Raw genomic sequence first — 16,030 nt, 5'->3', positions numbered from 1 at the left:
TGTCCTTGACCTGGAATAAACTGAACATTACTATATACTGGTTGTATCTGAGTCGTGCTATTGGGTTCTGATCTGTACCTGTGATCGTGACACTATATCTATACCCACAGTGTGTAAAACCAGGCCTGGTAGAGAACATGGCTGGGATGTCCACAAATCCAAAGCAGAGAACAATGTCAGAGAAAGTAAAGTGAGAGATTAGTAGTTATGTGAAAGTAAGCTATGCACACAGAATAGTTTATGTGTTGATGTCTCTGAGAGCTGAGAGCTGCTGGATCTGTCTGCCCTCAAAGGGCGAGGGATCTACAAGGACTTCACTGCTGCTTCTGCACCATAGGTATCCCCAACCCAGTCTCACAAAAAAACGTATAATAGCTACGTTGGTCCACAACGTAGGACGTAGTAGTTCTACGAAAACGCCTCTGAAATCGTAAGATGCCTACGTTTTTTTCCCCCATTCATTCCAATGGCTAGCTTCTATGTCACGTGATCTTCAAATTTCTCTCTGCAGAAAAAGAAACATGGCCGACCTTCGTTTTATTCTTGGTGTAAAATGCCTATTTTAAGGTTAGTTAGGTCATTAAAATGCGTTTTGATGTCATTTCATGCGAGAAATATGAGTTGTTATTTAAGATTATGTGTGTAGTGGGTGTACATGATCTTTAGTTTGCTAGTTATTACCAAGATTACTTCAGGAAATCGTGGCCATTCAACGTTTGCATTGTTACCAAGGTGGTTGCTAGGGACGCTGCTATCAGTGTATGCTCTGAAATTGTAATATTATAACGTCTTTGCCCTCATTTATTTATATTGCTGTTAGCGCACAACTCGAACGTAGCAGTTTAACAAAAATGCCTCAGGAAATTGTGTACATTTAACATATTTTAAGTGTGGCCCGAGCGAGACCTTACGTGTATTGTTAGTGTTAGCATCTGGTGCTAGCTAGCTACGCTAACAGATAACGGATAAGGAACTGTACATCCATGTTCGTAATGCGCAGGTATTTGTTGTGTACTTAATGGCAACGCTACAGGCCTGTCATTTCCTGTGAACCCGGAAGTCATAATAGTGTAATATTCCACAATAGGAGTCTTAAACAGGCCTCAAGTTCTTAGGTTTAATAGATACTTTGGTAGCATACAGGTTCAGAGGTCACAGGTTACAGGTCGCAGGTTTAACGTCACACAACAGGGTCAACGTCACACACTCTCCAGCCCTCCCCCCTCTGCTCCCCCCCAACCACAGGCCCGCACATCTATGCGGCCAGCATTACTGTGCAGCTCTGTGATTGGCAGAGAGACGGGCATGCTACAATACCGGTTTCAGCCTGTTTTAGGAAGTTCTTTAAATAGGCAGAAAGTCTCAGAAGCGACATTAGCAGTTCAATTGGAAAGTCGTCATATACATTCTGATTTGCACAATGAATCCACTGGAAGAAAATGACGCCATATTTCTTGCTGATGTGCTCTTGGATGACTGTGTGGTAAGTTTATTTTCAAGGTATCGCCGAAATGTGAACGCTCGAGTGAAGAGCTAACGTTAGCATTGGTTAGCACGTGTGAAACACTGATAACATTAGCTTCGTTCGACATTCTTCCATAATTGTTCGTACTCTTTTGCTATAAATAGCATGGCCTATAATGTAAGCACAGTTCTATATATTTGTTGACCGAAGGTAGTGTAGCGACCCGGGCCGTTTATACTGCAGAGCCACTATTTCAAGTATACTACGTCATAGAGTGGCGCAGAATGCTGGGCATTTAACATGCATTTAAACAGTCCTTCGGCGCCACTCGATGACGTAGTATACTTGAAATAGTTGCTCTGCAGCAGGTTTACTCAATATTGAGAAACAGCCACGGTATAGGGTGCTGTGTGTGTCACTCAAGCATCCCCCGTCTATCTGCCAATCACAGAGCTGCACAGTAATGCTGGCCGGTGTGGTAGTTGGGGGAGCAGAGGGGGGAGGGCTGGAGAGTGAATGACGTTGACCCTACTGGTGTGTGAGTGAGGGAGTGGACCGATGAACCTATATATGTATGCTATCAAAGGAGTTATTAAAACGAATAAGTTGAGCCCTGTTTCCGACTCCTATTGTGGAACGTTACAGTATGATGCAATGATAGTGAAGTTTTATCAGATTATCATAATGTGTAGGTGGTGATTGACTTTTTAAGGAAATATGTTCTGTGTCCTGATAATGATTTTAAAGGAGGATCAAAGTAAACCAACAGCAGGAGGGTCGCAAACAAGGACAATGGTTTGGCTTGAAGAGGACCATGACGGTCAACCAATGCCAAAAAGGAGGCGAACTGGGGAGAAACGGAAGCGGAGTTCGGCCACTGGTTTGTGTTTTTGTTTTGTTTGTTGTTTACATCAATTAATTGTAGATCAATACATTCACATATTCTTCAAGGAAGTTATTAAATGCATCATCACAATTTTGCAGGTGCTTCAAGAAGTGTAGATCTTGTATGTACTCCGTCTACTAGTGGTCAAGAGAGCGAGACTGGGACCATCCAAAGCTTAGGTATGTTTTTCCTACACTTAATGATGATTGTTTCCCCACTTATCATGTAGTGGTTAGCTAGATTGACCCTTGCTTTATATATGTACTTTTTCTACTTCATTTTTAAGACTCCCTCATACAAGAGGTACAAGAACTTCTAGGACTTCCGAGTGAAGAACCTCTCTCCTCACAGTGGAAGAAACGACAAGCATCCTCCTTGGAAAAGTGGACGTTGTTAAGGCCTTTTATGGTTAATCAGATGTTATCTTCTGAGAAACCTAAAGAGGGGGTTTGCCAACGCTGTCGACAAAAGGTTGCAGTCGTCACATGTCAAGATTGTTTGCCAAGACCTCTTTCATTACATTACATTGCATTTAGCAGACGCTTTTATCCAAAGCGACTTACAATAAGTACATTCGACCAGGAAGACACAACCTTGAAGAAAACAGAATCATATAAGAACATCAGGTTTCAAAGAGCCAATCGTTTCAAGTGCTACTCAACTGGCTTTAGAGAAGCCAGTCCTTTATTAGTATATAAGTGCTTTGTTAATAGTTCTATCGCTCGAGGTGGAGTCGAAAGAGATGAGTTTTCAGTCTGCGCCGGAAGGTGTGTAAGCTTTCTGCGGTCCTGATTTCAATGGGGAGCTCATTCCACCATTTTGGAGCCAGGATAGCAAACCCACGTGTTTTTGCTGATGGGAACTTGGATCTTTCCTGCACTGCCTGTGATGTTGCCATACACCAATCGAATGTACTCCACAACAGATCTTCTATGGTAGAAGGGTTCTTAAGGCCACTGTCACCATCCACTCACATCACGGAAGATGAGGGAGGAAAGTTCTCATATCATGAAAGAGGTACTTTTTAAACTACAAATCACACACAACTTGTATATGATATCGATTATATTATATGATATACTACAATTAGTAAATTAGGTTCAAAAAAACTTCCTGGGGGAAGATGTATTTGATCAAAAGACGCTAATAATAAATGACCTATGAATCTAATTGACTATTTCAATTGTTTTTTCCTAGAATGCTTCATACCTATAATGCATCCCTGCTGCGATTGTGCTACTGGGCAAACAAGTGTTTCCGCAGGAAAGGAAATCATTTTGATTGGAATTAATGGTAAGAACATTTCAAGACTTTTCTATTTGGTTTTTTTGCTGTTATGTATTCCGCTTTTGAGCCAGGGATTCAAATGCATTTTAGCTCTTTGTCACACTTAATTTAAACTCACCAATTAAATCAAAGAAATGTATGAAACAAAAATGTTTTGTAGTTGATACTGTATCATAGTAATGATTTGTCTCTTTACATTTCAGGGCGATACAATCTGTTCCTTCCACAAATAAACTGCACCTGTGGAAAGACTTGGTCGATAGGCATGGGTGATCTGGTTGAAAGTGGCTATTGGCCAGCCACTGTCAATTTTGAGACCTTGTACGCAGTGGATTTGTTCACTACCTACGAAGATCTCAAGATCACTGCTCCTGGAATGTCACGGCAAGCTTTTGTCAGCATGCTCGAACATCGTACAAAGCTCTTCGGTCGGGTGAGTACAAGATGGAAGTAACTGTACAATTTAAATTGTAGTTGCGTAAGTTCAAAATATATTTGTATGATTTTAATAAAAAAAAAAAAATCCTTTCTATTTGCTTTTAGAGTGGTAAGATATGTGGCGACACACTGCAGAAGTCCTTTCTGGAATGGACCTATGCCAAATTTGAGGTCGAAAGGCTGTCTCAGGTGCAGCATTTTCAGTGCCCTTCATGCACACCCTCTATGTTGGCTGTCGCAGTCGATGGGAACCGTAAACTCTACCGCTTTAAGAGCCAACCAGGGTGTGTAGAATTTTCTCGATTTGAAATTTTAGAGTGCCTTTTATGGTACTTTTGTACAATAATAAAACATTTCTTCTTGAAGACCTTGTGGATTTTTCGACGGAGTGTTTTTAGCCAAGGATGCTGAAGTGTCATCCTTTGTCGATTACATCCATTGGACAACAAGACACGTAAAGTTATTTTACATTCCCCATATTTTAAGACATGCATTTGTAAGTGTAATGAACACTTGTAGCATGCTTCTCGCCTTTGTTGTGTATTAATATGATGTCCCCATTGTGTAGGCAATGTCTTCAGCATACTTCCAATCTCCTGTCTATATGTCTCTATATTCTTTCATCTGTTTTAGAATCCTGCAAAAGGAAGATGTGGTTCCGGTCAGTGGTCGGCTGCCCGAGAGACTGCCAACAAGTCTGCCAGCAAACTAGATGAGGAAGGCGTGGAGGTTGCTGTCTGCCGTCATGGATTCTTGCTTAAGGGATTGAATATGTTCCGTGGAGAAATGTTTGCATATCCTTTATATCTGCAGAAACAGCTTTCTTCACGGAATGTACAGTTTTTTTGCTCTGATGTGGTCTGCAAATACTGGCCATATCTGCAGAGGGTTGCGAGCCACTGTCCAGAGCTGCAAAACCTTTTGAACATGCGTCCATTTCTGTCCATCATGCATGCCAAAGCACATTCATGGTTGTGTGAGGTAAATACAATAATTGGCAGAAGACAACATTACTCATTTTCTTAATTTTTCTGTTATCCAAATGGTAACCGTCGTCTAAATGTGTTTACAGTTGCGATGGGGAGGACGGAATCAAAAAGGAGCAGGGAATACAATAGGGGAGGAGGTTGAACAGGTGAACAGCTTCCTCTCTCGAGCAGCCATATGTTCGAAGTACATGTCAAAAGCTGGTAAGTATTTTTCATGCAAACTCAATTATTGTATTTTTGGTTTCCTGGCCTAACATAAATTCTGTCTTCAGTTCGCACGGATATGCTTACAATCCAAGCAAGTGGCTGGAACAAGCGAAAGGCAGCAAACCTTGAGCAAACATTGGCTAAAAGATACATGAAGGTACTGACTACACAAATATGTTAATTTAAAAAAAAGGATTACAGAAGCAACAGAGGATCTGGAGAAACTCACCGCTGAATTGTCACTACAGGACGACCAAGTACAGCAGTGGGTATCTGATGTTCAGCAGTGGACTACAGGTACTGTGAAAAAATAATTTCTTGCACAATAAAAAAAAGCATATTTTTCTCTATTCTGTTGTAGGCTATATGGCCGTGAAAGGGTTTAATTAGAGTTTTATGTGAAATAATTGTTATACTTCTCTTCACAAGGAACACCCATTCAAAATGACCTGCAGAAGACCATTGAAGGACTGTATCTGAGCATCAAGCAGCGAAAATATCAGCTGTATCGCCAGTCTGGTGAGTATTGATTGCCTTATGCCTCCTAAGGCAAACCAGCAATGGGAATATTGTTTATTTTATTGTCATATAAAAAAGAAATGTCCAGTGACTATAGTGAATTTCTATAGTCCCATTGATGTTATAAACAATGGAGTTGCTGCTTAAAAACAACTAAGGTATAGATTAATTGGGGTCATCCGTTACCACTTCTATGCAAATGCATTGAGGAGCGAATCTCCAATCATTTCTCAGCCGGCTGGACCATTTGCTGGCAACCCTTGTCCTATTTTTCCCTCCCAAATATCCTTTCTCTTACTGTCAGATAAAGGCGTAAAATGCCATAAAAATGAATAAATAAATGATAAATTCTGTCCCTCTGTTCTAAGTATACGCACGCCTAGATATGGAAACAAATGTATTCACTAATATTTCATAGATGGTAAACAATAGCTGATCTATTGAAACATGTTGGTGTGTAATTAAGATTAAAGTAAAACAAAATGTTGGTTGAAATTCTGGCAGGTGGCAATAAGCGGAGACACAAACTCCGAAAAAAGATTGTCGAAGAGAAGAAAGCCTTGGAAGATGCCATCACTGAACACAATGCTGTTGCCGGGGAAGCGGACAAACTCCCTCCTCCTAACGAGCTCTTGGCTGAGGACAACTACTCCTGGAAATGGGAATGTAAGCAAAACCATGTGTATACATTTATTTGGTGTATTTTGTGCATTTGAAAACTCTGCAAGATAATTTAGATAGTTTCATTTTTCAATGTTTTCAAGTTGTTCTTCAAACTTGCCTTAAGCTGTTGATTGAACCAGAATCAATCAATTAGTCAAATTATAATATTGGAAACTGGTGTGTAGGACGACAACAAAATAAAACAAAATTGCAAACAGTGGTTATGGTATAATTCATATTATCATTGTAACAACTAAATATTATAAATTCATGATTAAATGTGCAGACTTTATATCTTTTAAAATGCTTTTGTCTGTGCATATATATGTAATGCCATAAACCTGCCATGCTAAATCTGGCACATATGCATGATTTATTTCTGTGCTTATGTTAAATAATAATAATACATTTATTTTCTATAGTGGGTCAGAGAGGTAGGGGGGGGGGGCAGATGGTGGAGGGCTTTGAAAGTGAGGACCAGGAGTTGTAATTGTAATATTTCCAATGTAAGATAATTGATAATGCTTTGATGTATTTTGCAGGTCATGGTGATATGGTACAGAAAAAAAAGGTTTACGACAAGGTAATGCTGCTGACCAGACTGAAAGAAGAAGCTGTTATTCTGGTTAATGAAGTCAAACAGCACTGGGAGTACATGAGGAGCGTGGCAGGAAAGATTGATCACCTGTCCTCCCAGCTTTCTGAAAGCATCACTGGACAAAGTTAGTACAATAAATGATTATTGTTGTTGGTAGTGTTTTGGTCTGGCAATAACATTTAGCTTATTTGATGATTTATTTATTTGATGCCATACATTCTCAGGCAGTACCGAGGCGTTGACGGAGAGAGGACGTGAGGGGCTACTTTGTGTTCTAAAGAAACAACTCCACAAAGTGAAAGCGCAGCAGGCCATGGCACGTATTGCATACCAATGCATTTTGGGACAGCAAACGGTGTCTTTGGATGACTCCTCCGAAGAGCAGCCCTCTGACAGTAGCTCCTCTACTGATGAAGAACTTTGACAGCAGTGAATGACTTCAAGCTATAAGGCTGCTTTAACACCTTGGAACAAAGGAAGATAAATGCATTTGTTAAAGTTCTGGTCCTGTTCACACTGACCTTTCACAAACTAACCAAGATAAATTACACCTCTACAGACTGACTAAATAAACTAATGATTGTCATCCTGCATCATCAGAAGCTCCAATTGGTACATCTAATTCCAGTGACTGAAGGGAACTGAAGGGTCTTTCTTACAGTGCAGACGCTTTTCTGCTTGCTCCTGCCTCTGCTTACTTTTTATGCTGATTTTCCTATTCTTATTCTCTGAAAACTTCGAGCAGCGGCTCCTGGACATTAACCTATCACTGGGACAGTTCATCTTCGTAAATAGACGGAGGTTTTCAGCCATATTTCAACATTTTTACGGCGACCCCAGTCTTACAGTAGCGTGGCCTAGCAACAGCTAAAGCCTGGTAGGCTACTGCATGCTATTTAGCTTAAGCTAGTTGGTAGAAAAATGCCTCCGTTCTCTACAGATGACTTCCACAAACTTCTACAGAAGATGGCCGTGCTGGAAATGAAAATGCAACGGCTGGAAGTTAACGTGGAAGTGAATGGACTATGTTGTGGGAATGACACCACTTTACCAGTGTTGCAAAATAATGGAAAAGGGTATGCTAACTCACAGCTAGTTAGCAGCTACAAGGATTCCAAGGAACAGGAGGGCTGTGTACCGGGTCATAAATCTACAAGTGGTGGTCCTCCCTGGAACTCTCTGGGTGCAAAGCCTAAGAGTAAATCATTTTCATGGGATTTGGGAGGAAGGATAACGGGCAGAGCCCAACACTCTGAAATATGTGATGCGACCGGCTGGCCTGCATTGTTATCACCCAGGAAGAGCGCCTCTTCAACCCCTAAACAGCAGTGGACAGCTGCTAAAGGGAGAATTACAAAAAATCCTCCTAAACCACCAAGTGTGCCAATCCAGAACAGATACGCTCCGCTGACCGAGAGCCGGAGATCTCTTTCTGATGACCTGGATAACCCGTCCTCTTCACACAGCAGGGTAAGGACCAATAGCTACTCCAAAAGTAAAAGGCTAGAGGGAAAGCTAACGACTGGGCCTGAAACTCTGATTGTGGGTGACTCTGCTGTAAGAGATGTAAAAGGTCTGTGTAGTAAGAACAACAACAAAGTACTCTGTTTTCCCAAGGATGTGGTCTCTGACTTGGCTGAGAAGATCCTGCATATTGGGGCAGAACATCTGACTGTGAAGAATGTGGTACTACACATTGGAACAAATGATGTTGTGAAACAAGAGTCAGAAGTGCTGAAAAAAGACTTTAAATGTCTGTTGGAAACTGCCAGCTCTCTAAATGCAGAGGTGTTCTTCAGTGGCCCTCTACCGCCAGTCAGAAGAGGAGTGGAGAGATTCAGCAGATTGTTTGCACTGAACACCTGGCTTTCAACTGTCTTTACTGACCATTCTGTGCATTTTATTGACAATTTTAACTTTTTCTGGGACCGCAGACATCTTTTCAAGGCAAATGGAGTTTGCCTGAACAAGTCAGGAGTGAAATTGTTTATCTCTAACATATTCAACTGCCTGCGTCATCAATCTGTTCCCTCTGCCAAGGACAAGCGGCAAGAGGAATCAAAACAGGAGATAGACACAACACATCGTGCAGAAAACCCTGAAGAAGTATCACTGCACCCGCCTGAGGAATGTTCTGATTATGGGAGACCTATGAAACACACGGAGGAGTCCCCACCGCCCGTCACCCCCCCCCCTGTCAACGCCTTTGAGGATACTCCGTTCACCCTTTCACCCTCGCCCACCCTCCTGGAGATCGTGGAACACAAGAAGGAGATACAGAGGGCTGGCACCGATTCCTTCCTGGATTTCAAAGACCAGACTAAGGCGATACGCAGGGCTGGCAGCATGTCCTTTACCCCCGCTCCTCAACGACGCCCACCAAAATCACCAAAGCAGAGACGCGCACCATCTCCCCCGGCTTCATCACCATGCCTACCACAATCATCCAAACCAAAACAATCTGCAAACTGATATCTGCTGGGTCCAGGCTCAAGGGCGTATGGCACTCTCAACTCTTTCCAGGACATGCCCGGGCCCTGCCTGCCAGTAGCTTCGATATCTGTGTTGATAGGTAATAGATTAAAAGCGGTGAATCATCTTAGATACAGGAAGCACTCAAACGTTTGTGTAAGTTTATCTAATTTAGCAGTGATTCCATGTCAGCCACAGCTTGTTACAAAAAACACGACTGATAGTGTGTTTAACGAACTTAAACTAGCTTTATTAAATGTCAGGTCTTTGGCAGGAAAAACATTTTTAATCAATGATTTTATCACTGAGCACAATCTTGATTTTATGTTTTTAACAGAAACTTGGATTGAACAAAATAACAGTGCAGCTGTTCTTATCGAATCAACCCCTCCCAACTTTAGTTTTATGAGTCAGGAAAGAATGCATAAGAAAGGGGGTGGAGTTGCTATTCTGTTCAATGATTCCATTCAATGCAGGAAGACATCGTATGGAAACTTTGATTCTTTTGAATATGTGGCCCTTCAGCTGAAATGCTCCTCTCGAGCTCTGTTCCTAAATATCTATATATATCTATATAATATATATGTTTTGATGACCTTACTGAACTGCTGTCTATAGTGTGTATTGACTTTGACCGTCTAGTCATTGTTGGTGATTTTAACACTCCATGTTGACAACCCCCAGGACAGAGGGGCTAAAGAACTGCTTTGTGTTCTTGATAGCTATGGACTGACTCAGCATGTGACGGAGCCCACGCACAATAAGGGGCACACTCTGGACTTAATTATCTCAAAGGGTCTGAATATCTCTAAGGTTGTGGTGACTGATGTTGCGCTCTCTGACCATTCCTGTGTTTTCTTTGAGAGCTCTATTTCTGTTCACACAAGTGTTCAAAAAGAGGTAACCACAAAGCGATGTTTAACTGAAAATACTAGGGAAATGTTTACTCAGAATTTTTCTTCCACACTTGCCCCTGCTAACACCTCAGTAAATGAGCTAGTAGATCATTTTAATTCAAAAATTAAAAATGTTATAGATGCCATTGCTCCAATTAAGGTAAAGGAAGTGACTGGGAAGAAAATATCTCCATGGAGAAAGGCCATGACCGTTAAAACAGAAAAAAGAGAATGTCGAAAAGCTGAACGCAGGTGGCGAAAAACAAATCTCCAGGTTCACTTTGAAATGTATAAAGAGAGACTTGGCCTTTATAATTTGGAATTGAAAGACGCACGACAATCATTCTTCTCTGACATCATTACCAAAAACAAAAAAAACGCACGTGCCTTGTTTGCTACCGTCGACAGACTAACTAACCCCCCAGTGTCAGTAGCCTCTGAATTTCTATCCACCAGGGCGTGCAATGATTTTGCCTCCTTTTTCACTGACAAAATTCAGAAAATCAGACAAGCAGTCAGTGCCTCTGCATCAGGAACAGCAAATGTGTTGTCTCTATGTCCAGTTAACATCAATTCAGACATCATGACACAATTCCATCAGATTAATGATAAAAACCTAGAGGACATTATACAACTTCTGAAATCCTCCTCCTGCTGCCTTGATATTATTCCAACAGGATTTTTCAAAGATGTTTTGCCTTGCATGGCCTCAGAACTACTTCATATAGTAAACAAATCTCTTCACTCAGGTATTTTTCCACAGGCCCTGAAAACTGCAGTCATTAAACCGCTCTTAAAAAAGAATAATCTAGATGCTTCAGTAATGAACAATTACAGGCCCATATCAAACCTGCCATTTCTAGGTAAAATCATTGAAAAAGTTGTTTTTCAACAGTTGAGTAATTTCTTGCATTTAAATAGTTGTTTCGATGTGTTCCAGTCAGGCTTTCGTCCAAACCACAGCACTGAGACTGCTCTTGTAAAGGTCTTTAACGACATCCACTTAAACACAGACAGTGGCAGAACTTCAGTGCTAGTATTATTAGATCTCAGTGCTGCGTTTGACACTGTTGACCACAGCATATTACTGGACCGACTGGAAAACTGGGTGGGACTTTCGGAAACAGTTCTAAATTGGTTTAAATCCTACTTAAAGGACAGAAACAACTTTGTTTCTATAGGTAAATACACATCTGAGTTGACAAATATGACATGTGGGGTTCCTCAAGGCTCCATCTTGGGGCCTCTTCTCTTTAACATCTACATGCTACCACTGGCTCAGATAATGAAGAACAACAAAATAAGTTACCATAGCTATGCAGATGACACACAAATGTACGTAACAATTTCACCAGGAGACTATGCTCCAATTCAAACACTGAGTAAGTGCATTGAACAAATCAATGACTGGATGTGTCAGAACTTTCTCCAATTAAACAAAGATAAAACTGAGGTAATGGTTTTTGGAGCCAAGGCAGAACGTTTAAAAGTTAGCGCTGAGCTTCAGTCTGCAATGTTCAAATCAACAGATAAAGCCAGAAATCTAGGTGTAGTCATGGACTCTGACCTGAGTTTCAACAGTCACATTAAAACAGTTACTAAATCAGCCTACTATCACCTAAAGAACATATCTAGGATTAAAAGACTAATGTCACAGCAGGATTTGGAAAAACTTGTCCATGCCTTTATCTTCAGTAGACTGGACTACTGTAATGGTGTCTTCACAGGTCTCACTAAAAAATCTATTAGAAAGCTGCAGCTGATTCAGAACGCCGCTGCTCGAGTCCTCACTAATACTAAGAAAGTGGATCACATCACTCCTGTTCTGAAGTCTTTACACTGGCTTCCTGTGTGTCAAAGAATAGATTTCAAATATTGCTGCTGGTCTATAAAGCACTGAATGGTTTAGGCCCAAAATACATTACTGACCTCCTGCTAAACTATGAACCATCCAGATCTCTCAGGTCTTCAGGGACTGGTCAGCTTTCTGTCCCCAGAGTCAGAACTAAACATTGTAAAGCAGCGTTCAGTTATTATGCTCCAAATATCTGGAACAAACTCCCAGAAACCTGCAGGTCCGCTGCAACTCTGACTACTTTTAAATCCAGGCTGAAGACTTTTCTTTTTGTCGCTGCTTTTATTTGAACTATTCATATCTTAAACTGCACTGTAACTTTTATCCATGTACTTTTTCTTGTAATGTTTAATTGAACTATTTATATTTTAGACTGCACTGTAACTTTTATCCATGTATTTTTTCTTAATGTTTATTTGATTAGCTTTTCTTTTTTAATGCTTAATGTCTTTGTTTTGTTTTGTAAAGCACTTTGAATTGCCTTGCGTTGAAAAGTGCTCTATAAATAAACTTGCCTTGCCTTGCCTTGCCTTGCCTTGACTGACAATTATCAGTTCACGTCCATATGTATTGTGATGGTTACCAAATTATATATGCATTGCCTTAGACCAATCAGGGTATGTGTTTCTGTACTGATTTCACATCAGCGGTTAAGCTTTTGCCATCATTGTAAAATTACATATCTGCTATCATAAAAATCCCTAAGAACCTGTCTCACAATGCCTTGGTGAAACATGAATACAGTTGTCATTGCTGCAAGAATGTGCATACCTGTCATTGGTTGCTTTTGTACAGATTTAAATTTTAATAAAAACGGAATAAGAATTGACTTTCTCTTTATACAAAAATGTAATGAAATGACTGAGAACTGTTCCTTAAGTGCAATAACACAGATGCAGGCACCCAGAGGGAGAGACAATGACAGAGACACACAGCATACATACCAGTACATTCATGTCAGTGTAAATATATTGTGTAGTCCATCAGTTAATTGCACAGTATTTGGGAAGAGTTAGTGCATTTCAGAGTGGTGATTATCTACAAAAACGCCTCTGAAATTGTATTGAAATATGAGTTGTTATTTCAGATTATGTGTGCAGTGGATGTACATCTTTAGTTTGCTAGTTATTACGAAGATTACTTCTATACAACGTTGTCATTGTTACCAAGGTGGTTGCTAGGGACGCTGCTATCGATATTATTTCTGTTGTGTAAAATAGTGTTCTCTTTATTGCTACCCCCTTCCCCGTCAATGTATAGTGTTGGTCCACAGTGCAAACGTATTAGTTTAACAAAATCCGCATCTAAAATTGTGGCATAGCCGACACGTTATTTTCCCCTGTGCAATTCTCCATTTACTCAACAACACATTATCCTTGTGTTTATTTATTTGTTTGATTAATAAACACAAGTTGGAGTCCGTCAGGACCGAGGGTCGGAGCAGCTCATTTGCTTTTGAGAATATTACACCGGGAAGTAAGTATTCTCTCCGCTTCGCTTGACAAACCCCGTGATAGTCCTCAAGCTCTGTGATTGGAGAGTGTGCTCCGAGGGTTACGCCGAGCGTCGAACAGCACTTGAAATGGGATGGAACCACGGCAGACTGTCCAAAACTGGATTTGAAGGGGTCCACCGCGTCCCCCCCTCCCCCACCCCGTCCCCAGAACTACACATGCTGGCTATTCTGTTTCGCAACATGTTCTCTATATGGCACGTCTCTACTGGGAGTTGTAGTTTTAAAAGACGTTTTCGTATTTCCCATAATAAGAAGTTGCCAGTATTAAACTGTGTACATCCCTGGAGGTTTAGGGGACAGGAAACACTCACATTTAAAACATATAATTAATACATGGGTGAAAATTGCTTGTGCCCTGGTCTTATGTCTGTAACCCCTGTTGTTAATTGATTACATTACATTAATTGATAAGCCTGAAACATGCACTTGGCAATATGGCAGTAGCCATCGATCATCTTAAGATAAGATATACTTTATTGATCCCAAGTTGGAAACATTTGCGTTACATCAGCATGTGTAACAGTTAAATATGCAGTGGTGTTTATTTGTAAATCATTTAGTATAATCACACAAATTCTGTGTTTTATATTTAATAATTCTGTGTTCTTTATTTATTGATTGTTCAATACCTGACAAGGCTGGAGATGAAATATCTACATACATCTTATAAGAGTATAATACATTATGTATAATATCAGTTAAAATAAGTGCTTCAACATAGTTAACATTGCTGGAGGTATGCACAAATATTGATAGATGTCTTGCAATGCACTATTGAGGAACCTGCGTCCCAAGTTTTTCATTCAGTGCAGAACTACACCACAGTTGTGTAGGCCTATATGATATGTGGGATATATGGGATGTGCAAAATAGTCATTATATACAGTCTTTAATTAACTGTTAGTAGAGAATAACGAGTAATGAATATACTTTATAGGGATCCTATTAATATCTAATAATAAAATAATGAAATTCAATAACATGCTTTAACCACCAGGTGTCCCTTTATATAGCTGTGCACCTTTATGGTGTAAATACAGCCTATCTACCGATTTGATGAAATATAAAAGTGAGCCGAATTAGTGTTGATACTGCAAGGAGACGTATTGTGTGAAAAGAAATGTAAGATATTGTTTAATGGCTGATATATTTATGATCCACGTCACGTTTTCAGTGTTGGCGGCAAGTGCCTAACACTGTATGTGTGTGTGTGTGTGTGTGTGTGTGTGTGTGTGTGTGTGTGTGTGTGTGTGTGTGTGTGTGTGCGCTTGTGAGTGTGTGTCTGAGCATATGAAATATTCATCAATTCTTTACTTGTTTATTTACTAATTGTTTAGTGCCAACATATTTCCGAGATCTCTGGAGCATTTGCGCTATGGACCAACACTATACATTGATGGGGAAGGGGGTAGCAATAAAGATAACACCATTAAATAGTTACACAACATATACAATTCTGTCTGTCTGTCAATTGCCCGGGGTCACACAGAGTTCAGCCGCTGGACCTCTGAGAGGGGGGAGGTGTCAACATCGATGCTGCGCGGGCGAAATTAGCGCGCTTCCGAGGTACCAATTATTAAGCTGGACAGTTTGAACGGTAGGTAATGAGCACACATTTCTATGCATTAAAAAGCTAAATATACACCAACTTTTTAGTTTGCCTATAACGGGTAACGTTATGTTAAACAACGCAAAGATGTTTATGCAAAACAGCCACTTATTTATTAACATGCATCTTAAACTGTAAGCTATAGGGTGCGGACGTGCGGTAATAGGCCTACCTTAAACTTGTTTACGGAGCTATTTTGTATTTTATAGCTCAAAATGAAAGTGGCAGCATCCATTGTACCTAATTTTGGCAGTTGCAGCTAGCAGTCACTCTCAAACATACCCTCAGCTAATCGAACTATTTTTTATGGGTTTTATTTTATTTTTAGTTAGCGGCATTTAACAACTGCATTAAATATGGGTGACAGGGCCAGAGATTTTTTAGATAGATTGTTGTTTTACTAATGATAAGGTTAAATCCCCAAAGACAATGATGTCAGTATTGATACTATGTATTGATGTATTGCTGAAATATATTATTACTTGAAAACAGTTGAGCAATATTTGAAAACCTGTTAGTAGGCCTACTAGTAGGCCAATACAAATAGAACAGAGTATAAGCAATGTCTTTAATTTAGTCTGCATCTCATGCACAAGATGTATGCGCTGACACTAATGTGGTACCGATTGA

The sequence above is a fragment of the Pseudochaenichthys georgianus genome, chromosome 16 (genome assembly GCF_902827115.2).
Source record: "Pseudochaenichthys georgianus chromosome 16, fPseGeo1.2, whole genome shotgun sequence".
Classification (NCBI taxonomy): domain Eukaryota; kingdom Metazoa; phylum Chordata; class Actinopteri; order Perciformes; family Channichthyidae; genus Pseudochaenichthys; species Pseudochaenichthys georgianus.
The sequence above is the reverse complement of the archived record's forward strand: the minus strand, read 5'-3'. Positions refer to the sequence as shown.